Source organism: Clinocottus analis, unplaced genomic scaffold (genome assembly GCF_023055335.1).
Source record: "Clinocottus analis isolate CAN_PGR_092001 unplaced genomic scaffold, fCliAna1.0.p SCAF_5, whole genome shotgun sequence".
In the NCBI taxonomy this organism is placed as follows: domain Eukaryota; kingdom Metazoa; phylum Chordata; class Actinopteri; order Perciformes; family Cottidae; genus Clinocottus; species Clinocottus analis.
The window spans coordinates 11,589,743-11,615,524 of NW_027176207.1; the positions used below are offsets into that span (position 1 = coordinate 11,589,743).

The window sequence follows — 25,782 nt, forward strand, 5'->3', positions numbered from 1 at the left end:
GCGGCTAGACACTTGTGGTTTTAGGGGTCGTACTGTGCCTCTTCCTTTGGTCAGTGTTTACAGCTGGGGATTTAGATCATTGCTAGAACTTCCTCCAGAGTAGTGTTGAGACTAACACAATCTGTTGGGATCTATGCACATGTCTGGGTGTTAGTCATATATTTCTGACTGTCTGTAATGGATTAGCCACCTGTGGTGATGAGAACTGGACGAATGTGTCCATGCTCACACACAGACACTCTCTTATATGATGACCCCATCCTTTTCACATAATCTAATTAAAGAGGGTTTAACACCCATGACCGCCCACCTGGTCTAAGAGTGACTTCATCGGCACCTCTATATTCACCCTATAAATTTGGTTGCAGGTCACGTTCAAAGACAAGGGAAATGGCGCTCTGCTCTGGATAAGACAGCAAAGGAGACATGATAGTGTGTTTGGGTTTTCTTATGAAAATACAGGGGTTGGTCACAGTATTCAGAAATCCAATTGGAAGTAGTTTTGGACTGGAAAAGGCTTACATAGAGGCTGAGAACAGGCCATTTAAAGGAGAGCAGGTCATTGATTCTCCACACACTCTGAAATGTAGAAACCCACGGCAGTATGGTATGGATTTTTCATGCTGGAAAAAAACAACCAAAGAAAACACAAGGTTGCACAAAAAAAACACCGACACGAGAACTCTTTTATTGAAACCTTGGGAGCTATAACATGAAAGATGTATTGATTTGGATTTTACTACTGCAACATGCTATATATGCAACACCGCTTTGTGGTTACGGACTTTAAACTCAAAGGTTGACCATAGAAAAATGAATACACTGACAGACAAACAAACCAAAGATTGATTGCATGATAGTATTGTAAATGTACAACAGTTTGAAATGTGTAGCAAAAAAAAAAAAAATTCTTTAAAAAAAAGGAGCATTTCAGGATGACCTCTGCCATCAGTACATTTCCCTCCAGTCAATCCATCTGACAGCCCAGCACCAATGTTTACTGTGTTTCCACTGTGCAGCCCAGAAGCTTCAAACCAACATGCCAATGCAATGCCAAATAACTCCTCTCCCAAAGTGCTGCAGTATCCTGCATTTACAGCACTTATCTCAACAAAAAAAAAGTAGCACAGTTTTAAAGCCAATAAAGTGATCTAGTAAACACACACGTCTTCTTAAATCAAGAGATCTGGTGGACTATACGAGGGTGTTTGCCAAGGAGGAATTCCTCCCACGCCAGAGCCTGCTCTCTGATGCATGACCAGCCAGCCAGCCTCAGCTCTGCACACCTATTCCTCATCGTACTCTCTTGGGGTTTGCTGCTGTATTAAACATACAACTACAGAGCAACACATGCACCGACAGGCGCCCACATCTTTCAACATCTAAATGTCTCTATAGTATGCCTTCTTAGTATTGTCTCTGTAATATGTGTGGAAACCTCCACTTTGACACAGATTTTTGGATGTGGGTGTGTATGAAAAGGTGGTTACGTTGTTATAAAAAAAGGTCTAAAGTGGCCATGTTTTTTAACTGCTTTTCAGCAAGAGATTGAACCTCTAAAGTGTGTTACTACTGACTAAGTGGTTTTGGATTAGGCCCCATTATATTTATGCAGTTGAGGAACAAAAAAACATTCACATCCTTTGGTGGTCATTATTATATTAAAAGGCCATAATGGTGGTTTTGCAAGTTGACTTCCACACATTACTGGCATGACCTAAAATTAATGACAGCCTGGAAGGTGGTGAAATCTTGGAGTTTGGTTCACTATGGAAAATGGTCCACAGTAATGCTAAGTATACACAATTTGTAGTTAATGGGTGTAAACGTGCAAAACCTCCAATGTGGTTATTTTCTATGGGAGCACTGATATCCCACCTGACGTCACAAAATGGCCAAGTATCCTATGAGTGGAAAATGACTCAAACATGTACGTTAATGATAACTGTCTACAGATGAAGCATTCGAAGTTGGTTATCACTTTGTGCATGCATTATCTGTCCTACCAGCTGTGTAGTTTCCTTTTTGACTTTGATTGGCCTTTCACAGCATTTATCAGTGGAAAAATCATGAAAACACAAGTGGACTTAAACGTGCTTCAGTTAAGCATCTGCCAACCATCTGAACTTGTGATACATGAAACATGGATTCACCTCTTATGGAGTTCATTGACCGACTACTATATATCTATTAGAAGACATAGCCTAGAGCACACATCAGCCCAGTGAGGACTATGTGAAAAATAGTGAGGGAGAGCGTGCCGAGTATCGGATTCAGCCAGGAATCATGCCTGAAGCCTTTTGTCCATAGAGAGCCATTCATCGCAGGCTTGGACAGCAGAGGAGCAATCACTCAATGGAGCATTAGCAAAGACCCAGACTTCATCATTCATTTGCCTCACTCTTCTTCACAAGTACTCTCTCTTTCTGTTTCTTTGTCCCTCTACCATTCTACTTAGCCTTTCTCTATGGTGTTGTCTGCTCTCACTGTCACTCTCATTCTCTTCCTGCAGACACATGGATGGTCATCTCCTTAACGGGAGACTTCGACATTTTCCTTAATGGTCACATATGTCACTCAAAGTAAGCGTCTATCAGTAGCATTTATTGCAAAGAAGGCGTGGTCTCCCTTCTGGGATGAGGTGCAAACTAATATCTAGTGTCTAATGACACCAGAAGGCCAACATCTACCCCAAAACCTTTTCAACCTCTCTGCCTCCTTTCAACTCATCTATTCTGGCTTCTCCAGATGTGGGCGATGGTCCAGGTGGATCCTGCTGTTCTCTGCAGTTTGTCTCTGTAAAACATCGGTTTGTGTCAGAGGGAGTCTGCGCAGTGCTTCTAGGACGCAGCTGCAGCGGCTCTGGACTTTTATAGCTACTCATGAAAGAGAGAGAGAGAGAGAGAGAGGGAGAGAGAGAGAGAGAGAGAGAGAGAGAGAGAGAGAGAGAGAGAGATAGAGAGAGAGAGAGAGAGAGAGAGAGGGACTCTATAGGCTTTCATAGTAAAAGTCGTTGTCCCAAACTGGTCTACTCTTTCACTGACTGACCATATGCAGAATATGCAGTTTATTACAACCTGGATCTTACATAAGTAGTGGCCATCAGGTTGACATCAGTTATGATGAAACTGTACACTGGCATTGATTCATTGTCTTGTTGACTTATTGTTGCATTAGTTAAATATTTAAAATCCTGTTTTTGGTCATTTCGTTTCTTTGCCATTGGCCTTCATTTTCTGTTCCAAGCTTGGCATTTCTGGGAGTTCCTGTTGGGCGCTTACCACGACTGCTCGTGTTTGTTCCCTCATCTGACTTTTTAGGGCTTTTACTGCATTGCTTGATCTCACAAATTAATTAGCACAATGTAATTATTAGTGATGAATAATGCCAAAAACTTTGAGAATAAAGCAGCAGCTCTGACCATAAAAGAGCATGATACAATTGGAGCTGGGAAATCAAAAGCATCATTGTTGAAGTTGTTTACAACAAACTGAAAAAATTGGATTTAAAAAGCAATAACTAAGTTGGAGTGTCGGATAAAGCTAAGAAATGAATTTGACTTCATTTTCACTGGCACATTCCTTTGCTCTCCAGTGAGCTGCATTCCTCATATTAGGCATTGTCGAGTCTCCAAATCAATTTATGTTTCCAAAGCACTAGTTGAGGCACTATGGGTACAATTAGGATATACTGTATATGGCAAGAAGGGAGACAAGGGAGGGGACGGACGGAGAGGAGGGGTGGGGGGAATAGTTTGGCCAAGGAACAAAAGGCAGGGCTAATGATAACATGAGACCTTGAAATGGGAACGAGGAGGACCGAGGCTTCATCTCTCCTCTCATTCAATCTCCATTCCTCCCTTGACCTCCCCTTTCTCTTTTAGCTTCAGTCCTCTTCTCTGTCCTCTCCCTCGCTCGTTCTTTCAGCACCCTATTACGGCAAGTGCTTGTTGTCTTTCATGTGGAGTTCACGGCTGGAAATGATTAGCACGATCAAACCACTGAAAGGAATGGAAGGGGTGGGAGGTGAAAGAGACTGACTTCTATATTTGGAAGAAAGAATGCTAATATTATTAATGAACATAATAAGAGATGATGGCCACTAAAAAGTCTCTCGGCCTCTTTCTCTTTCTGTCTCCCACAAATGTGCATACTTGTACACAAGTCACGAACACACAGCGTGACATATTTGTAGATGCTCCACAGTCAAAGCTAAACAGTAAACTACACCACAGATTTACAGCTTCACCTCAGGAAGTTTAACCTGCAGACATGTGGTGCGTGTTAGGAAGTTTATCGTTGGGCTGCATCTCATGTGAAAGCACACAGGAGCCGTTGTTCAGGCATATTCACAAGTTAGGTCATCTTGTTTATATCTGATGCTTGGAGTTTCCCATCCCATCCCACAATTCTTTAGATTAAAATGTGTAACTAGAATACATATCATCAATGGTGCAATCCCTTCCAAGCTAGCAATGAAACCAGGTCTGCCACCATTAGCTCTTTAGCTCAAGAACAAGCTAAGAAGAAGAAAAGGAGAAGGAGTCGACTGGGAATGGAGGTTAAAGTGAAGTCTGAGGGAGATAAAAAGCTTGTTACAGGGATGGACAGATGGATAGAGGAGCAGAATGATGGATGACATCACCTTACTGAACTCAAAATAGTGATAAGAGAAGCAGGGGATTTGATAGTAGCGATCCTATCTTGCGCAAAGCCCTGCAATGTGGCAACTCTTAACCCGGGTGTGCAACAGTGTGTGCATGTCAACTGTGTGTGTATGTCGATGCTTCCCCCCCCCTTTAAGAATTTGAATCCTGTGGGACCCGAGTGACAGCTGGTTTAATCAGCGCAGAAATCACCCCTATTTTTTACTTTACTGTTAAATATTTATAGCTGTTTAAACCCCGTCTCTGTCTGTGTCCAATGTGTCTCAGCAAGACTCACTCCGGCTGGTGCAGCAGCTGCCAGCAACAAAGGTGCATGTCTGTGAAATACCACAGCTTTTATTGTCGCTGTCTGCTAACGGGGAAGCTAATGAGGAACTTGGGGTCAGGTGTCAAAGTGGAAGGGGGAATGTGCATGTTCACCACCTACAGAGACAAATAAAAATTGACGCTATATGTTCAGCGTTGTGGTCATTAAATGCTCTTAAGTCTGCACACGATGGAGGCAATATGGCCCGTAATTATCAAGACTATTTTTTCAAAACATGATTAGGGAAATCAACATTGCACCCTTGTAACTGATCCTCGAGGCTCAACGCTGTTCCATTGTTGACACGCAGCTCAATTGTTGATTTATGTTTTGAATATATCAAAGATACTGCAAAAGTAAGGCAAAAGCAGCTAAAACAGTGAGAACAAAACACATGACGGGAAAATGTTTCCCTCAGTCATCATTTTTGATCTCCAGTGTGAGATCTGTTATGTAAAGTGAACAATGATTATCACTTGTTGTCTTCCAGTTGTAATTTAGCCCCAGAGATGAAGAGAAAGCAGTAAGGAGTGAGAGAGCACAAAGTCGGACTGGAGTAGTTGGACCTCAGACTGTTGGGTTTTGTTGGATGACTGAGAGGATGAAGGATTGAGTGAGCGGTCCACAGTTGCCTCGGGGATGCAGCTTTGGGTAATTTAGGGTCCTCTAACTAGCTAAAATGGCAGCATGTGTTTCGAAGGATGCATCTGTGTTTCTGCTGGAAGCAGACGGTGTGTGCGTGTGTGTGTGTGTGTGTGTGTGTGTGTGTGTGTGTGTGTGTGTGTGTGTGTGTGTGTGTGTGTGTGTGTGCGTGTTTGTGTGTGTGTATATTTGGGGCATTTCAGTGGTTTTCTAATAACAACATGACAAAGAGACAGGGAGTGTGGAATCTGTCTCTTTTTTTCCTCCACTCGGACACCGCAGGATTTTATTTTGTCTTTGACAAGTGTATGACAAGTGTATGGGACTCGTAAACCATTGTTAGAGTATTTCATTGGAAGTGGGCACTTGGAAATTGAGGATGGTAATCTTGTTGATGGTTATTGTTTCGAATTTGTGCTTTATATTCAAAATAAGGGAACAGGATAAGAGGCTACTTTGTACTAAAGCGAAAGACTCCATCTTCTCCTTTAGCCATTTTTTGGTTTGCATGGTTTACAAATCAACATGTGTGTGTGTGTGTGTGTGTGTGTGTGTGTGTGTGTGTGTGTGTGTGTGTGTGTGTGTGTGTGTGTGTGTGTGTGTGTGTGTGTGTGTGTGTGTGTGTGTGTGTGGAGCACTCAAGACTTTGGCTTCTGAACTGTCAGCAGAGTAAAGTTATTCAATAGAACTCATTAAGATGTAATTGCTTTGACTACAAGCTGACCATTCAGTAGTTTACATGTCAGTATGAGTGCATTACATGTGTGTGCGTGTGTTTGCCTTTGGGTTCATGGTGACTGTGTGTTTTAACAGTACCTATTGGTCATCAAGTTAGCAACACACACCTTGTGTAGCAGATGGAGTTCATGACCTTCATGGTCTTGCGTGGGACCTTAGTAGTTTAACCTTAAATTAAATAACATTTGCTAACTGTGTTTGGATTCATCTTGCCGTTGACCCTGATGGTAATGAGCAATAAAGAAGAAGAAGAAGAAGAAGAAGAGGCTCTATATGTTTCTCTTAACAGTCACCAGGCAGGTGACCCATCTCTGACTCTGGCTGTGGTTCAGGCCTGGGTCAACGAGAGGCTAATCCAGTTAGCATAGCCGCCCGTTGCTCCTAACTGCACAATCAACTTAGCTCCATTGTCAGTCTCAGTTCCATTATTAGCATCAGTTAATCTTTGCTACTTATTGTTTGACCCTCGTCATGCACATGACTACAGGAAATGCCCAAGGAAGGTCATCTACAGTGATGAACAGCTTGAACAGAAACAATTGGATTCATGCACATAGGTTTTTACTGAGGGATCAACAGCGGCAGGCGAGAACATCTTAAAACAGGTTCATGTTATATTGTGCAAAGAAAAAAATGACGAAATGAAAAAGATGTTAATAGTCTTGGAAAGTGAGATAAACGTCTGATTTTATTTGACGATTGATTATATTATCTAGTCCATATTACACATGTTAAGTCACAGATAACGCGGCCTCATACTCCGCTCAGGTCGACATTACTTCTCTATGTCTTTCCATAGGTATAGCAGATAAATACTCTGAATGTCAAATAAAGAACCTTCAATTAGGTTTATCTCATTGTGTTTAGTTAGAAACAAGGAACATGTCTGTTAAATATCCTTCATTATGCTGTAACAGTCCTTCCTCCATTATTGCCCTTCTCAGGACAAATTTTCAACTTATAGCACTGTACTATATATACTTGTAAAATAACTATTTCAAGTTTTAGTTTCACATTTGTTCATCTTTTCATAATTTCATAATTCGAAACGGGCATTCCTGCAGTGCCAGAGAGTGAGCTCTTACAGCAGCTGTTATCTTCAGGCCTGTTAGTGGTTTACCTCTGTATTCTGACCTGCTTTTCACCCTTGTTTATGACTGGCACTTTTATAATGCTACCTGCCGTGTATATTCTTACTGGAGATGTCACTGCTTTGATACACAGACAGTATAGGATTACAGATCCACTGTTCTATGTTTTACTGTTTGAAGTGTGAAACTGTGCACAAATACAAACACATGGACCCTCTGGAGCTGCAGCGCCTCTCTACAGTCAACAACGATCAGAGTAACCGAGAGCCAGATGTGAGCTCAAAGCTCAGGGGTTGCTCCTGCTATCTTGTGTATTCCTTTAGGTGTAGGTCGCTGGCTGCCTGCCCTCAGGCAGAACAAGGTAAGGTGACGTGGAGAAACTACAGATGTACACAAGGGATTAGGGTGTAAAAAACAGAGATAGACAAAGATGAAAAAACACGTACACACAGCTGGTTACATCTGTTTTGTGTGCTGGCCTGATATTCTTCAGAGAGAAAAAAAAAACTCGCTGAGCCCTGCAATGTCACATCACACCGGGTGTTGATTTCCTCAAAGATGCCACACTTTTCCTGCTTTTGTACAGAGAAAACAGGTGTTGCTTTCTTTTATTTTGGCAGTGACAGATTCATGCAGCATTAGCGATAACCTGTTGCACACACACGTGCACACACACACACACACACACACACACACACACACACACACACGTCTCTAGGGACAATGAAACAGAGGCACAGCTGGAAGTTTGGTTCTTCTTTGACCCTTAAGATTGACATTAATTTGATCAAATACATATGACAGAAACACACTCAGAAGCACAGTTTGCGTTGACCCTCATCCCTGAAATGTATAAAATATATTGTCAGATGAGTATGAACTTTTTGTACGACACTTTCTGGAGGACACAAGCATGCGGTTCAAACTGTCCCCAACAAAGCCGAGATTGCTTATAATGATAAACACACTATGCCTTATTAGTGTGAACCTCCCACATGGCTGAGTGTTGGTTTACAGATCGAGAAATAAAATTACACTGAAACATAAATATTTACATGGAGAAAATCAGGCTTCAACTAGTCTGGAAGCTTGTATGCATCTGTAAAAAAAAATAAAAGGCTGCTCAACAGAAGGGGACTTGGTTTCAGATTAACTATATAAAGCTGTGATTTAGTTTGAATTGGAAACATGTCAGTGTTGGATCCTTTAACTCAAGTTTGGCTAGATTTATTGTATTTTTAGCCTCAAGGCAGAGAAAGTAATAGATAAATAATGTAATAAGTCTTTGAGTTAAAGGCTTCCATCTGGCAACGTACGGCAATGCCCTAACCAAAGCTGCCGTAGGCGTAAGATACGAGGAATCACTGCGCCTGTGACAAAGGATTTTTGGAGTTTACCTCTGGGTTTGTGTGAGGTCAGCCATTTTTATCTGCCATCTTTTGAGCACTTGGTGGTGAGTGGGGTGCAGTAGTGGGCGTTTGTGGGTTCTAGGTTCGCTGCCCAAACAAGTCTGCGCCTCACAAAAAATGTTGAGCCACAGTCAATTGATACATCCAAATATGCACGTTTTTAAAATTTAACAGGTAAATATCAAGACAATTCAACAAAAGCAAATGTTTTATAATAAAAACATTTTGTTTTAGACTTAGAAATTACTCAAAACTCTTCAAATGTCTAAACCAAAAAATGCATTATCTAATTTTGGTAGTTTTTACTTAAAATTGGCATGGAATCATTCATTTGGAGATCAATGTAAATAATATGATATTACTAAAAGTTAGTAAATTATAATATACATATTTTGCTTAGCCCCATTAAGGATAATTAGACGATAATGCACTTTGTTGACTGAAAAATGTTACCAGCCACAATCCACATTATACTTTATTTGGATAGAGTCTGGTGTTAATTGAGTCCGTTGTCCTTATCGTTTCGGCTCATTGTAGACATGGAGACTGAAGAGGCCATGATGAAACTGTCCCAGTGCCTCAGGGATCACATCCAGGAAGCATGACGGAATGGGCGCAGGGCTACAGTGGCTTAGAGACACAATTTTGGTTTAGTGGAGCGAAGCCGTGCAATCAACAGCTTGAGCTGGACTCTTTGTGGAGCATGTTTAGAAGGTATGCTGCTGTCTGAGTGTCTCTATTGGTGGATCAACTTGAACCATGTTTTTGAGAAGGTAGTCAAAAACATAAAAGCAAATAAATAGACATTAAAGTTCAAATATTTAACTTTAAGATTTGAACATAAAATATATTTTCTTGACACTTTGTCTGCACATATTTTAGATCTCTGGGGGAAGTTGACATTGACCTCCTCTTCTTCAGCAGCTGACCACATGACAGATGTTCAAATCACACCTATTGCACCCAGTTTCTCTGCTTTTTGCGCGCACAGATGGACTAATCAATACCCACAATCAAAGCTGCTCACTATGTCTACCCACACACACACACACACATGCACACACGCACACACACATCCATAGTATAACTTAATTCTGCTTAATTGACACACAGAGACATAAAAAGCTTGAATGTATATTTGTAGGGAAAGATATTAGACACAGCGATTTCATATTCATACACAGCCTGAGGGGTTGAAAGACTAGCTTATCCTTGTTAAATTAATTTCCTGACTCTGCACATGCGAGGTGAATATGAGGAAGTGGCGGGAAACAGGGTCCTGATTCCTAAAGCACCTGTTAAACCAAAGTTTTTTGACTGTGCTTAGAAGAGGCAGCCAAGTTATTCTCGGGATAAACTGTTCTGTCTGAAGCTACTTTAGCTGCTTAAATCCGCTTCGTCTCTTCTGTTTTTCCTTCATTCGGTCCTCACGCTTTTCATGTGCTCTCGCCAGTTGTTTGAGGCAGGATGGATTTAATCGTTCCTTTGGGTCGGCAACTTCCACATTTGCTTCTCTGTCCCTCTGATTTCAGTGCAAACAAAAGACAGTCAGGAAAGTAATGGCTCAGCCCAACAGCAGGGCACCTATCAGATTAAAGCAATCACCGGAGGCCTCATAAAACCCCCGAAACACTTGGCAAACCAGGTTGTCAGTGATATAGAGCATCCATTAAAAGGTACATTCATGCACACAGAGGTACAACACATGTGCGCAGTCTGCCTCCCTGTTATCATCCCATCCTCCACAGCTCGTTCAGCCAACTGGAATTTCCAAGAAAAACAGGTTGGCTATGCATGATGCGGCCCTGGGGTCAGAGATACAGCCAACTCCTGCAGGGAGCGAATCAGGCAGTGATGAAGAAAAGAGGAAAGAGAAAAAAAGAGGGGGAAGGAGGTTAGTGTTGCACACCTACAGATGTGTGGAAAGAAGTCTTAAATCAGCTTCACGTCCACACTTCATCAGTCAGCTCCCTGGTAAAGGGCTTCTCAACACAAAGACCCACTGCAAGCGCCGTACAGCACAGTAGTAGTCCCGAACACAAACACTGCAGACATGAACTGGGCAGACAAGGCCTGAGCCACAGGCTCCAATAAAAAACTATAAAAGCCCACCACAGGTATTCAAAGGAATGTTGAATGCTTACACAGTTGCTTTATCAGTTTAGCAGTGTTGGGAAACTGAACATCTTAATTGCTTGAACAGAGGTGAAGGAGCAGAGATAAACTGGAATGGAGATTAATTTAAAGCTGAATAGTCTCCACATAGAGAGACTTAAGCTTCAAAGAAAGAAATAATGAGACTCCAGTGACTCTCATTAATTGAGGGCCCTTTTCCATCTTTATCACTTAATCTTTTCCGCTATCTGCATCTCTACTGCTGTCCTTCACTGTGCTGAATCATTACCACAATGTGTCTGACGTCATTCCAATGAAAAAGAACAACTGATTATCTAATGCAGAAAGTTTTACCATTACATTTGCAGTTGATAGAAAAATATGCCGTCACACTGCTTGAGAAATGAAGATTATGGTAAAAGTTTGACAAAGTCTCGAGCAGAGTGAAGCAAGCTGCAACACAGATGCCATTTCCAACATTTGTGACGCAGTCCACATCTCAGTGGACAGTGGATCAGCTGCAGTCGGCTGTGTGAATCATGATGCACCTGTCAGTGTCTTCACAGGGAGAAACAAAGGACATGTAACCATAAGACTGGACTGAAAGGGGATGCAAGAGAGATCCCATTAATGTGTTTGATACTGAGAGATGACGGGAAAGTTGCCGGTATAATATGAGTCAGGCGGAATGTTAATTGTTAGGATAAGAAGTGTGCGTAAGGAAAAGTTGATAGCAAAGAAGGGAGAGGGAGCTGAACTAATGTGGTGCTTTGGAGATGTGCAACAGGGGGTTTAGGACAGGTGTCACGAATAGGCAGGCCTTGGACCTACAACCAATAAATAATTGAGAATTATAACATTTTGTGGGAACGCTTCTATTTTAACCAGCATCGGTTTCGAGCCTTTAAGGCACTCGTTCAGCAGTCCAGTGTGTTGTAAATCATATCGCGTGATGCTACTCAGCCAATCAAATATGTGTATTCCAATAAGCATCGCAGTTTCATTGAGACACACAGAGACAGGGCGAGAGAACTGAATAGTCAAAGAAGTAAGCAAGAAATTATTTCTCACACCGTTCTCCAAAAAGAGCAAAGGTGGACAGAGAGTCTTTAAAAACGAATGGACAAACTCGTCTATGTTAATTGTTCCCACGGGCAGTTCAAAACTAGTATGTCTCATATGGTCAGAGACCGTGACGGTTATTAAAAGTGGCGATGTGAAGCACCGCTACGAGACAAAGTACACATCTTTTGAGCAAAAGTACATGTTCACATCTGAAATGAAGGCCCAATATGATCAGGATTTTAACACATTCATTTACTGCCCAACAACTATGTCAGCAAAGAGGGGAATACAGCTGAAAGAAGTGGTTTCAATAACCACAGATATCCCCAACACAAATGTATCTTATTAGAAGATGAGCAGAGTTTGATATTTAGGCTTTTTAGTGACATCCATTCACATCTAAATAAACTGAATTTAGTCAGGTAAGGACCATTCAGTTACATACATTTGTCTAAAATTATGTTTTATAAGCTTTATTTCTTTCTTTATTATTATCAATATTAATATGGTTTTATTTGAAGTATGCATGATTTGAAATAGAAATTGTATTTTGGTGACTCTTCTTTAGATGTCTGTTGTCTATTTTGGCATAATTTTCACCCATAAGGGAGGGGACTACAGGTGATGAAGGTTGAGAGGTTTAGCCGGGAGTTAGAGGGGAGATTATCTTAAAGTCACGCGGTAAACAGACCTCCAACACAGTAAGCCAAAGGGTTCAAGGTAGTAGGGGCTGACTAAGATTCTCTAAGCCACACTGTAATGGGAAATGATGGGGTCCAGCTATCACATGGCTGGTCACATCAATGGCGCCTGGGAGAGGGGTGAGAGAGGGCAGTGGACTAGGGGGTGGCGCAGATTATTACCCAGATCAAAGCCACGTTTGAGTGGATTTAGGTTTCAGAAATGGGAGGAGATCAAGGCAAGTGAGTAAAATGAAGGGAGGACAGTAAACTGTATTTCAAAAAGGTTTAAGTCATTACGCACCTCAAACACATATTATTACGAAAAATAAGCTTACATAGACTACTCCTCTGTAACTAAACCCTTAATACAGCATTCGCCATGTCTTTCAACAAGCACCTGCTATGACAGATTTGCATCCTGCCGCCTCCCTTTCCCAACCCCCATATTAATGCGCTGCTGCCAAAAACAGCTTCTGCCCAGGCTTTCTCTCTGTTTGCTTACCCTTTAATGTATTTACTTGACCTCCAAGAGGCATCCACATGATGGTGTTTTCCTCACCCCTAATCCCCCCCCCTCTCCCACTCCCTCCCCTCAGCTCAGATAGCAGCACCGTACCTTAGCAAGCAAGCGAAGCTCACCATCACCAGGGTCACATTTAGTTCAGCTCAGCACTTACACAGGAGAATGAGAGAGGGACAACTGATACAACTGCAAAAACAAAAGTGGAATAAGATACAATGGAAGAAACAGAAAGTTAGGTATGGAGGGATGAAAATTATGCTGGAATAAAAGTATACAAAGCTTGCGGGAGGTAGAGGAGAAACAGGTCCCCGCTGTCTTTAAAATCTTATTGGTTTTGCTCTTTCATTACCGACACCATGTTGACTCTGCACACTGCTTGCTGCCTGTGAATTAACTACTCTGCTTCGACACACACATGCTCATACACACAACATATATGCATACTGGGACATGCATGGCGGTATACGTGCAAACTTATCCGTTACGCAGTTCCTTCTTTTCAATTTATAATGCCAATCACCAAAAAAAACAACAGTTCTTCCGAGTGGATGTTCATCTTGGTAGCAAACCCTCAGCATGCAGAGATCTGCCTCCGTATGACAAATAGGAAAATACCTCTCTTGTGTCTATTATGAGTGAAGCATGGAAGCGATTGCACTCGTGGAAAAGACAGCAGCTTCTTGGACGCTGGAGGGAAAGAAAAGCACCCCCTCCTCCTCCTATCTCAAACACATTGCTCCCAGAGGGTCAAGTAAAAACAGGCCTGTCAACCCCAGTTAGCAAGCCACTGCAGACACACAATGGCACTTTGTGTTGGGGGCACTTTGGCTAACCTAAACGTTCCCCAGATTCCCCCTTGTTGGCCCATCTCTGCACTGACAGGAAGTCCTTTTAAAGCAGCTTCCTTTTTTTACTACTCCATTTCCCTATTAGAACCTTTTTGATCCTTGTCATCTCAATCTTATCTCCATAGCCGCTCTTTGTCTCCACCCCTCCGGTCCACTGACTCAGTTTCTATTGACAATTTGTCCCCACTGGCTTGAACTGTTCAGGCCACATGTGCAGAATTTTTAGCTGAGAGTAAAACTTGGAAAGCCGCGTCAATTATCTGTATGGATTTATTTTCTGTCTTACTTTTCTCTTAATTTGGTTGTAATCCATCTCTACATTTGAATTGTAACCCTGCTGGTTCTATCAAAGTATCCTTGTACATGTTTACAGGTATGTACATTTTTTGATTTGCTTTTTTTCTGTTTTTAGTTTTGGTTAGAGTTTACTGTCCGTTACTTCACAGACAGGGTGTGCCGCATACATTTCGGGATGTTTTTTCTGCTACAGTCCACTCTAATTTTGGTTTTGACCAAGGAAAAGAACCCAAAATATTTCTGGTCGATTTTTTATTTTACTTTAGTTACTTTAGGCTGCACTGTGTTTCCTCTGGTGTACATTCATTCAGCAGTTGTGGCAACACACTTCTGGAAAGTGAACTAACGCCAGTGTCATTTTCCTTCCCAGAAAACATGCAAGAGCACTGTTGTCATTTGTAAACTTGTGAGTTTACCTTAATCTGAATCTAAACATTTAACTGAATTGTGTGTCTGAACTGCAGCCAGCTCTGACAATGAAAACGAGATGGTTTGTAAATGGACCACAAACCAAAATTGACTCAAACTCTGGCTGTTCCAAAAAGAGAAAACACACAGACCATAAAAAAAAACAGATTTTAGCGATGAACAGGTATAAATTTTAGTTTGGTTCACTATTTTCGACAAATATCAGCTTCAGTCTACTTCACATGATTCTGGTTAGGCAAACTTAAATTGCTTTGCTATTACAGTTGCTACAGTTGTTGCTCAAGGCTCAAGAGGGGAAGGCTTGAAACATTTGAGCATTATATTTCATTACAACGATGACATGGCCGTATACTTCAATCTATATGTCATTACCAAGGTTCTGAAATGATTTGGATTTACCTATATGAAGCCCACAACTCAACACTGATCATGCCATTACTAAAATGAAAATGTACTTGTGACATCATCTGGCCCTAATGGACAAAAGAACAGCCAAAAATCCTGTTCAAAGCAGGAAAAACCCTGTAATAAGCCTTCATTCCTTACTCACCCTTATCCCTGCCAGGGCTTTTTATCCCCAGTGTTTTTAATCTTTGTTTTTCCTCTTTGTCTTTCGCTTCCCACTCTCCCCCCTCACTCTCTCTATACTCCAGTCAGTGCCAGCCTCCGCTCCCTTTGTTCCCCACTAGGTGTGGCCGATGACAGAAGGCTAGGGGGCAGTAAACGCAGGCATTGCTCTAACACTGCTTCACTGATTCGCCGCTTTGATGCTCTCGCTAATCTCCAGCACTCACTGTGGCACATACTGGCACAGAGCTACACATGCTGTGACTCCGCACATGCACACAGGCCTGCGCACGCACAACTGCTATGAACAAAGGAAAGGGATACAAACAGATCCAGGCGACAGTGTGTACAGTAAGATTAAACAGGATCACAAAGACATACACAGAGTTCTAAAGTGGACACTTGGAAACGTACACGCGTCATAACAATTTCTGTACAAAACAAGCAAAGCGAGATCTTCTATCAGCATAATGCGTACGGGCAACTCAAATTCAGGCTTACAACAGCAGAACTCCAGCTGCAATGCGCCTGCCACTACAGAACTGGCTCCATCGGTAGATACTGTGTTTCCCCTCGCTCAGTGTTTCACCAGAACAGCGAACTGAGCAGTGTCAGGTTCAGAAAACAAAGAATGAAAAAAGGCTGAGTGGAGCCACACACACCCAGACGTTGATCACTTTGCTTAAGGTTCCTCACCATCTTTGTCTGTGATTGGGCCATCTCATAAGGTAGCGCATCTTTACAGACTGAAACAGTTCTCTGAGTACTGAACAGCATGCGCATGATAAAGGATATGTACTTATTACAAGTACGGTATCTACCATTTGTAATGACTCATCACAACTGTATGACTAATGTTGTTACGAATATTGAAACAATTGCTTGTGGCACATGGCCACACTGTATTTAATGGGATGTGAGGAGCATGTGTAACAGCTGTAAGGGAAATGTGTTTTTTTTTTTCAGAAAGAGAAACTATGAAGACATTATGAGACACTGTTACAGTGTCAATGAGCACAAGTAAGTGTCACTTAATCACATCCTCTGTTCAAGTCGTTATGCTCTGATTGACTCTTTGGCAAACACGTTGTTATAGAAATTGAATCATCTGTCAACAATCAAAGATGGTAATCCTGTTTTGGGTCAATGAAAGTTTAGTCATTAGCAAGAGAGCTTCAGGCATTTTCTTACTAAACTGTCCCGTTCTGTCGTATCATAGAATCAGCTACATTTGAATCTGATATTTTTCTTCGGCATTGTATATAAGCATTTTTGGTGTCAGGCTCTTCCCTTGATTTTGATGAGCCCGTATATGACCAAGCCACATTTGCATTATGCCAAACATTATGATTATGTTTGATGGAAGCTTAGAATCAGTCAGGAAGATTAAACACAATCAGAGCCTCAAGGCTACATGGCGCCACAAGAGTGTTTTCCTTAAACGGGATACCGAGGAAAGAGGAAATGGACGACAAAAAAAGAAAATGAAAAGCAACAATAAGCCCCTATACTGCTAAACATGTACGTCGTTGTCATCACAACTGGACTGGCTTCAGTTTGCTCCATATCCCTGGCATTGGAGTGAGTGTTGGATGATTAGCAGGACTAGATTAACTTGTCAGCAGTATGTTAGTTTGGCCTGTCCTATTCTGACCTGCCTGCATCATGTCCTGTAGCACACAGCTAGTCTTCCCAGCCTGTATCACACTCAGCAGCTGCTGTAAACAAGGCTCTGGGCCAGGTGAATCATGCAACATCCCTCTACAGAGGGTTCCAGCTTTGCTGGCATTTCTCAATTCAACAGTAAAGACACACTGCTCAGTAGAGTGCCATGGTTTTGTCATTGCTGAGTATTCTTGAACGCTCGCCTTACATGGGCTTTGAAATAAAACCATAGATGAGAGAGAGAGAAAGAAGCAAAAGTTGGACAAGAAGATTCATGCCTTCCTCTGGACGCACTAGACCACCCGAGCAGTGGCCTTTGATCCATCAAAACATGAAGATGGCTGATAATCCCTGAGAATCCCTCCCCCGCATGCACACACACACACACACACACACACACACACACACACACACACACACACACACACACACACACACATATACAAGCAAGCATATGATGCAACAAATAATGCAACAAATGTCACAGGTTCAGGTTTTCCTACAATTTATACAATGAATAAAATTCAGTCCTATTAGCTTTTCCGGATGCTTCAACTTGTACCCTCTCTGTGATTACTTCGTGGATTTCCAATCTTTCTTCTAGCGGATTCTGTGGTGTGAGACGACATTAGAACCAAGACAGGAAATGATGCGATACACCAGGAAGGTGCCTCTATTGTTAGGACCTAAAAACGGAAGTTCTGCCTCGAACGATATGTGCAGGAACTAGACGTCTACGCACAAGTAACACATGAAGCATCATGAAAACGCCACACACAAAACACACGTTTTTTCACACACACTTTCTCAACATAGCACTTAGCTTTAAGTGATATATGCTGAAAGAAGCTTCAACTTAATGTTATGCATTGTAATAAATATCGACAGCGTCTGTAGTTGTTGTTTTTTTAAAATATTCTATCGATGAACGAACAAAAGGAATCTGTTGCCACAACAGCTATGACGAGGTATTTATTGACAACCCTCAGGCTTTGTGGTGTAACAAGGGGGAAGCACTGAGGTCATAACATAACGTACTGATAAACAAGCACAACAATGAGAGTTTCACCACAGAGACACAGTTTGAAGCAGCGCTCCAACAAAGTAAGAATTACATACAAAGTCAAAAAACAAAATACAAAAAATCTTTAATTTACAATTTTTTTTAACTACAGAGCGAATAACCACAGGGTTCTTATCATCATGTTGGAATGAAATACTTGACAAATGAATTGTCCTGAGTATTTTCTCATTTATTGTAGAACTTTATTGGAAAACAATCAGATTTTCTCCAAAATTTGAGTTTGCATGTGTTTGTTATCATCAACTTAGACAATATAGTTCTGTACCACAACATCGCAACATGACTTCATCAGGATATGATTTCATTAAAAGACCGTGAGTCCTCATATTGAATTATCACCCGGCTCATGCCATGTGATAATTCTTTGAAGACAAATGTCTCTGTTCACGTTTTGTAAACCTCTAGATTCAGGCTGACAACCCAGCAGGTTGTCTGGTCTGACTCAATAATCGCTACAGTTTGCTGACATGCATTTCACACCTCTCCTCCACAGATCCAATTAGACTTTTTTATTATGTCGCCTCAGGAGTAACACACACACACACACACACACACACCTCCTCCCATCCCTCGTGATACGCATATAAAACGATTGGTGACAGAAACAGATTTTTTTTTTCCTTTATGCTTAAAATCGCAAAATTTGCTCACACAGACCAAGAGACAGACATGTAGGAAATATAACTGGCATGCGCAGCGTGGAGCCTTCATATGGCTTCCAGCAAGCCAATGTTTAGCTGCGTTGGGCATGTTCTCTTTGTCTATCTCTTTGGCTCTCCTTTGCTCTAACGGCTATGCCATTTCTGGGCAAACCTCATTATGGACAAGGACAAAAAGGATGCTTGTCAATCAGAAGATGATTAAATGGGATTTTAGCATGCGCCCCACAGCGACAGGCAAACTGTGTATGTGCAAATGTTTAAACGTATGTGTGTAAGTGAGCCCCTTGACAGTGATAGCCAGACTGTACAAGGCGTCGGGGATTAGGTAGGAAAACCAATCTCGACCAGCCATGACCAAAGCTCTGTGAAATAATAAAGAAGAAAAGCTCAACAGACAGCGGCTGAGACAAAATAGGTTTCCTTGGTTCATTATGGGAGCCGATTCACTGGCGAACACATCTGGATTTCTCATTCAGCCTTAATCAAACAGCTGCCGCGAGGTGCCGGTTCAGAAGGAGAGTACGAGGTCAGTGATGTACAGCGTGTCAGTATGTTTGCGTGCGTGTGTTTGTGTGCATTTTGTTAACAGTTGGTTTCATACTGTAATGAAGCTCATTGCATAAGAAAAATGATGTTTCAATTATGGTGAAAGTAAACCGCCTCATGTGGTTGTTGTTTGTTACCATGGCAGCATGATGTCACACACAGAGACAGTCCGACTCACAAAAGCCATGCGAGCGAACTAGGTCAGATCTTATTAGCAAATATTGTTATGAATATATTTCCTTTGCTTGTGGCTTTAACCTCGCTTAGGTGCCACATGGGTTTCCGCACTAATGGGACAGTTGGGTGTATCATTTATTTTAGGATTTTTGCACATTGAAAGCACATTTGTGTCATATGTACTCATCCCACAACAAACATATATTTCAATACCACGAGCAACTAGCAACACACATTAGCTCTATTCATGGCCCCTTCCTAGGGAATGCACTGTTGATCAATCTTGATCAATGCAGCTGTTTTTGTATCCCTTGTTCCCTCTTTGTCTTGCACAGTAGACATAGTAGATGAGTTTTTCCCAAATATGTTGTTTGCTTGCATCTCTATCTCTGAGTTCCACATCCCTTTGGGGGAATGCTTTGATTTTTTTGTCGATAGCACAAAGCATAATATATAACATCTTCTCACTGCCTGTGATATTCTTGGACTCGTCAGTCGTTTATTCAGAGGACCGACAAGGTCGTTTGAGGGCCGACAGTTTTTGAATTTTAATTCACAGGCCATTCCTCAGCTTGGGGCATACAAGTGAAGAAATGCGATATGAAATGGTAATGTTACACCACTTTACTTTCAACAGAGGACTGCGAATTTTGCCACAAGCAATCCTTATCATGCACAGGCAAAAACTAAGCTCTGTTTTCTAAAATCAAACTCTCAATACAAAAGGATGCTATATTTTCTTAACAGAAAACTCTTCAAACAGCAGAAGTCCCCTCTCCCTCCTCGCCTCCTATCAGTTCATACAACAGAGAGCCAGGAGGAGCTTAACGGGTTGATTTGTCATCAGAGTTTGGGAGGGAGAGACGTCTTTGAAGCACAAACAATTCCAGGTAATGATTTCCAGAGGGGTTTAGTTTAGAGAGATGGGAAATAATCCTGGTACTTGCAAAGGTTAGAGCCACACACACACACACACACACACACACACACACACACACACACACACACACACACACTGCAATGCAGATTCCCTCTGAATAACACAGACAGATGATACAGAAAGAGGAGACATGGTATAAACATACAGGTTTGGTGCTTTGATGACTTGTGTCTGGTTTTGTGAGGGTGCTCTTCTAAACTGCCCCTTCATACCAGCACATGATCAATAGGCCTGTAAATCTTGGAGCGCTGGCGCTACAAGGGGCATGAAATATTGAAGCGACAGACTGAAACACAACCTTGCGTGGTGAGGGAGGACTTGTATGTGTGCGTGTGTGTGTGTGTGTGTGTGTGTGTGTGTGTGTGTGTGTGTGTGTGTGTGTGTGTGTGTGTGTGTGTGTGTAGAGGGTGGGGGTAACACTAGAGAGCCAGTCAGCATTATAAACTACCCTATCAGTCACTCTACACCAGTGTTTGTATGAAGAGAGAAATAGAGACAAGGAAGAGAGATGGTAAATGTCAAAGCAATTCAGCATAAAACTCTTTCTCAATTAGTTTACATGGATCCTTAAATAGCAAGTAATTCCTATTTTGATAAGAAGATAAAGCATATTTCATTGTCAACATCTCATCAATAATGCTTGTTTTTGTCAAACAGCAAAAATATGTTGTCTGTCCTCACGAGAGTAGATATACAGAAATACAAACAAACATAGATTCAAGAAGATTTTGTATTATTTGTTTACATATAAACCACTACACAGCCGAAAAGCTTGCTTCCCATTCAACAACTGCTGACATGAGCGATTACCTTAAACCACGGCTGTTCCACCCTCCTGCACACTTACAAACAGTCCACTCAGCCCAGGCTCCACATGATTTACTTTTATGTTTATACACAAGATGAAGTCAAACCCAAACATGGTGGTGCTCATACGCTAGCTGTATGGACTGCACACACATGTAGACTTCAGGTAACTTTAAATGCAACCAATTGTGGGGAAGTACGGCTGACCTCAGGTTACTATGGGTGTTAAATGACATCTGAGTGACAGGAAGTTAGCCTGAATACGAGTACAACTTTATGACTGGAGTAACACGATAGGCTGCGTTTATGACAAAGGAAATTGATATATGTGCTCTGGGAAGCTGGGCAGAGGGAGAAGATTATAAAATGACCATTTCAAGGATAATTATGCATTATTAAACCTTGGATTACATTTTTTTTCCAGTTTTATCCATCATTTCTACACGCTGACATTGGGACAATAGAGTTTCACAGGGTGAGAAACGCAACGAAATAAACAGGTTATCAACAATCCCCCAGGTTAGCTCTTTGCAAAAGAAAACAAAGGGAGCATGACAACTATGAAAACAATACCCAAGTTGAATCAAACGAGAATTGTCTTTTAACCTGCTGTGAATGAGCAGAGAGGTGAGTGTGTGCAACAGCTTTTGCTGCCAATGTCCAAGACCACATTCCACAATTCCCGATCTATGAACTTTACTGCAACCCTCTTAACCCGTGTGACCCTGTGAAGCCTTCAAGCAGGGACTCAGAAACACAAGCACATGTTCATCTTCTCCCAGCATGGGATACACTCAATCACTCAAGTGTCAAATCCTTTATCTCTTTGCTTGGTTTTTTTACACTCGTTATTCTTCTGTTAACACCAGAGTAGCTTTCAAATTGTTGCATGTTCATCCTAACACTGCTGACACAAAAGCGAACAAATAGTACTTGAGAGGATAAAAATGTAGTCGATGCCAATGCATGACATCCTCTACAAAAGTAGTTTACACAGGCATTATGGCCATGAAACCTAATCAGCACACAAATTACCGTGTAATGTCTCAATCCAAGAAAGAGACCTAACTTTTTTTCAGTAAATGGCAGCATTATGTAACACAAGTGTTGTCACAGGGGTTTGAGTCACTTTCAATCTACTTCTGCATCTGTGTGTACATTATGTGTGAGAGACGGGGCTGACACATGGCTCAGGGTCCACACTCACCACCTCGCGTGAGTAGCGGTCCTTAGACCCAGCGCTCACCCCAGTCTCTGCCCTGGGCCCAGGCCTTGACCCAATTTGATGGATGGATAAAACAGACACACATATGTGGATATTTACATACATCTGCAAAATCGATCCCTTAGGGGAGAGAGGATTAAGAGGATAAGACAGACAGACACATATATTGACATGAGGGGTGGAACAAACCAAGTCTAAAGAAATGGGGGGATATTACTTTGTGAGTACAAGTTTTGTACCATCAAAGTGCTCTGTCTCATTTCCTTGACCTTGCCCGGTGTCCTTCATGTCCCTTGCAGCAAATTCAGACCAGTGATTAGACTAATTTCCTCACAGCTGACTCACCCTGGAGGTGGTCAGTATTAAACTGTATGCCAGATGGAGAATACACTGCTACAGTGCTGAGATCATTGTTGATAATTCACATTTTCCCACCATTCAATTCACGTCTAACAGTAACACTGAGTGATGGAACATGTGGGAGTGTGCGTGTGGCTGCGTGTGATTGCTTCCAAGTGTGCGAGTGAAAAGGCTAACAGAGAAAATAGGACAAAGATGACCAAAACATTCGGCCACTTATCACAAATTAGTTTTTTTTACTTGAAAGGAATTTTTGCTCATTGAAAATAAACCACTGGTGACTAAAAATGGATGTTGTGTATGGAAATGATTAGCAGAATAGGGAAATACCAGCAATACAAAACAAGTGCCAAAGCAGATATGCTGCACTCTTAGTTGATCTGCAGCCGACATTCATGCTACACTGCCAACTTCACCGTGACCAAAATGATCTTAGGAGATGAAGTGAGAAGAGGGAGGTGGGGGAAGAAAGGGGGAAGGGGAGGGAGGGTCTCTCAAGTGATTATAGTAGCTGTAATTGATCAGGACATTGGAGTGAGGTCGAGGGGGGCACTGAAGTTAAGAACAGGGAAGGGTGGGTTACTTGAGATTCTGACCTTAACCTCTGAGGGAAATACAACACAGACCCATGTGTGTACACAGAGTCCCTGGGGTTTACTGCATGTGTAAACACACTACTTACTGTACTGTATCTGGTGGTTTCATAGTGAACTCATGCATGCGTGCGGTTGGCTCACAGCACAGGTACAATAATACGGACATGGCAAGAGAGAAGAACAAAAAGAGGAAAAAGAGCTGACCCAGAGACGGAGACAGAGAGTGTGGACCATTTGAGACCTGTAAATCACAGTGATAGATCTCTTTGAAAAAATCCCGTAAGAAAGGACCAGCAGATGGACGCCGCTGGCCAGCTTAATAGCACAGATTAAATCTCTAAAACTGGACTATAAATGTACATCTCTCCGTTTCCATAGGTCTGCTATAGCCTGCGTCTCACATTACCCCTGTCCTGGCTCTGTGGTCTGCTGGCTAACCAAACCTGACTCCTACCTCCTATTTCTCTGCTAGGTGGCGTCTGGAGACGTTGTTCCCAAACTGGAGTCCAGACACCCCCGAGGGTAGCTAGAGGGACCTTGGAGGGGTCCACAATCAGATGAGGAAAAGTTTGTCTCTCGTGTTCCTGGTTAGAACAACACTGATGGTTCAGTATACCCACTGCTGGAAAATCTCCAACTGATTAACCCAAAAAAAATATGTGTTGTACTATCCAGGTATCAGTCAGGTTCAATAAAAATAAATAACCAAAGTCAAATCAATATATCATTTGTGTGCCATTCATGTCTGCAAAGAATGAGCTCAACCATGAAGGATTATAATGTGCATGTGCTATGATCCCTGAAGTGCCAAAGCCTGAACAACTTTTTATGCCCCCATAAGCTACTTTCATTGGAATGACTGAGGCGCCATATTGGAACACTTAATCTACATCTGTTAATACTCTGAGGATCCAGCCAAGGACCAAAACAAACAAATGGGAACCAAATTCAAAATGAACAGTCATCTACCCACAGTATTTATATCAGTGATCACAAATATCATTTCAATGAGTACATTGTATTATAAGCTACTGTATAACAATGACTCTTGAAGCACATGACTAAAGGACATTTAACTATGCAACTGTCTTACTTACCTCGCTTGCTTGCCACATTTTGCACACATACATTTGGTGCCAGGAAGAAGTTGTCTCCATATCTTCCATGAACACAAACTGCAATGTCAAGCAAACTATCTGAAATTGTGGTGTTTTATACTCGACCTGCTATGTCATAACCAATATTATATCCAAGTTGACACGAAACCTACCAATGTCATTTAAAACTTTGCTTTGCATTCTTTCACATATTTCTTTGCACATGTACTGGAATAAGTCAGGTTTGCCCAACAGGAATATGAATTTGTGAGGAAGTTGCAGCCAAGCCTCAAGGATGGAGCTGTCGGCTGTAATTCGGTCACAGGTGTTGGGATGTAAATGTGCCTTTGTCTCTCACACCTGAGAGACCCCAGTACATCTGTCACAGTCATCCTGTTTTGTCCTGCTGAGCCCAAACTCTGGCTTAGTGCGGGACACGGGGAGGAACCCCACCCCTCGTCTACTGTAGGTTTCCAAAAGTGGGAGAGACTGATGGCTAAACCAGGCAGTGAATGTATGCCCCTGATCCAGGACTCAGACCCCCCTTCCCCATCGCCTCACCCAACAGTGGAATCTGAAGGAGTGTGTCTCAGCCTGGGGACAACACCGACAGACGACGGAGTCTAAACTGGGACATTCTTGGTTCCATATTTAAGTCACTTCATAAGCAAGCTGTCAGACATGCAATAAGTGTGTGTTTTGTACATGTGCTCACTCCTGCCAAGGTGACCTCTGAATGAACATGATTATACGAGCCTCTGTATCTGTGAGCTCGCGTGCATGTGTGCGTCTACATGTGTATGAATGTGTGTACGTGTAAAGGTCAGCAGCGCCGGGCTAGGGGAGGTAAGGGGAGTGTGCACAGTTGGGGCATACATACAAAAATGAGTGAATGACAGATTTATTAGGTGTATAATTGCACAGCTCTCCTCTATTTTGGCTGTCGATCTCTGTTGGATGCTCAGTTTGAGTGTGTGCTTGTGTAAGTGTGTGTGTGTGTGTGTTGCAGTGGGCAACGTGAAACACCGCAGCATTAATGGAACACTCAGCATACTAACGCCGTTCAGACCACCAGCATCGCATTAACCTCGTTTACCACGATATTGAGACAGAAAGACTGTGAAATTGTGTGCGTAGCTGAATATGAGCCTGTTTGCCAGTCCACCTGCACGCCTGTCCGTCCCATTTTCGTCTCTCAATCCTCTTGTCTTGCCCTTTTTAATGGGGGGAGCGTTTGTGCTTT

General features: G+C 42.1%; 1 protein-coding gene across 1 annotated transcript in view; it reads right to left on the reverse strand.

Moving 5' to 3' along the window:
* Window positions 1–25,782, reverse strand: part of dchs1b (dachsous cadherin-related 1b) — a 78,553-nt gene that overhangs the window by 22,653 nt on the left and 30,118 nt on the right. The window lies entirely within an intron of this gene.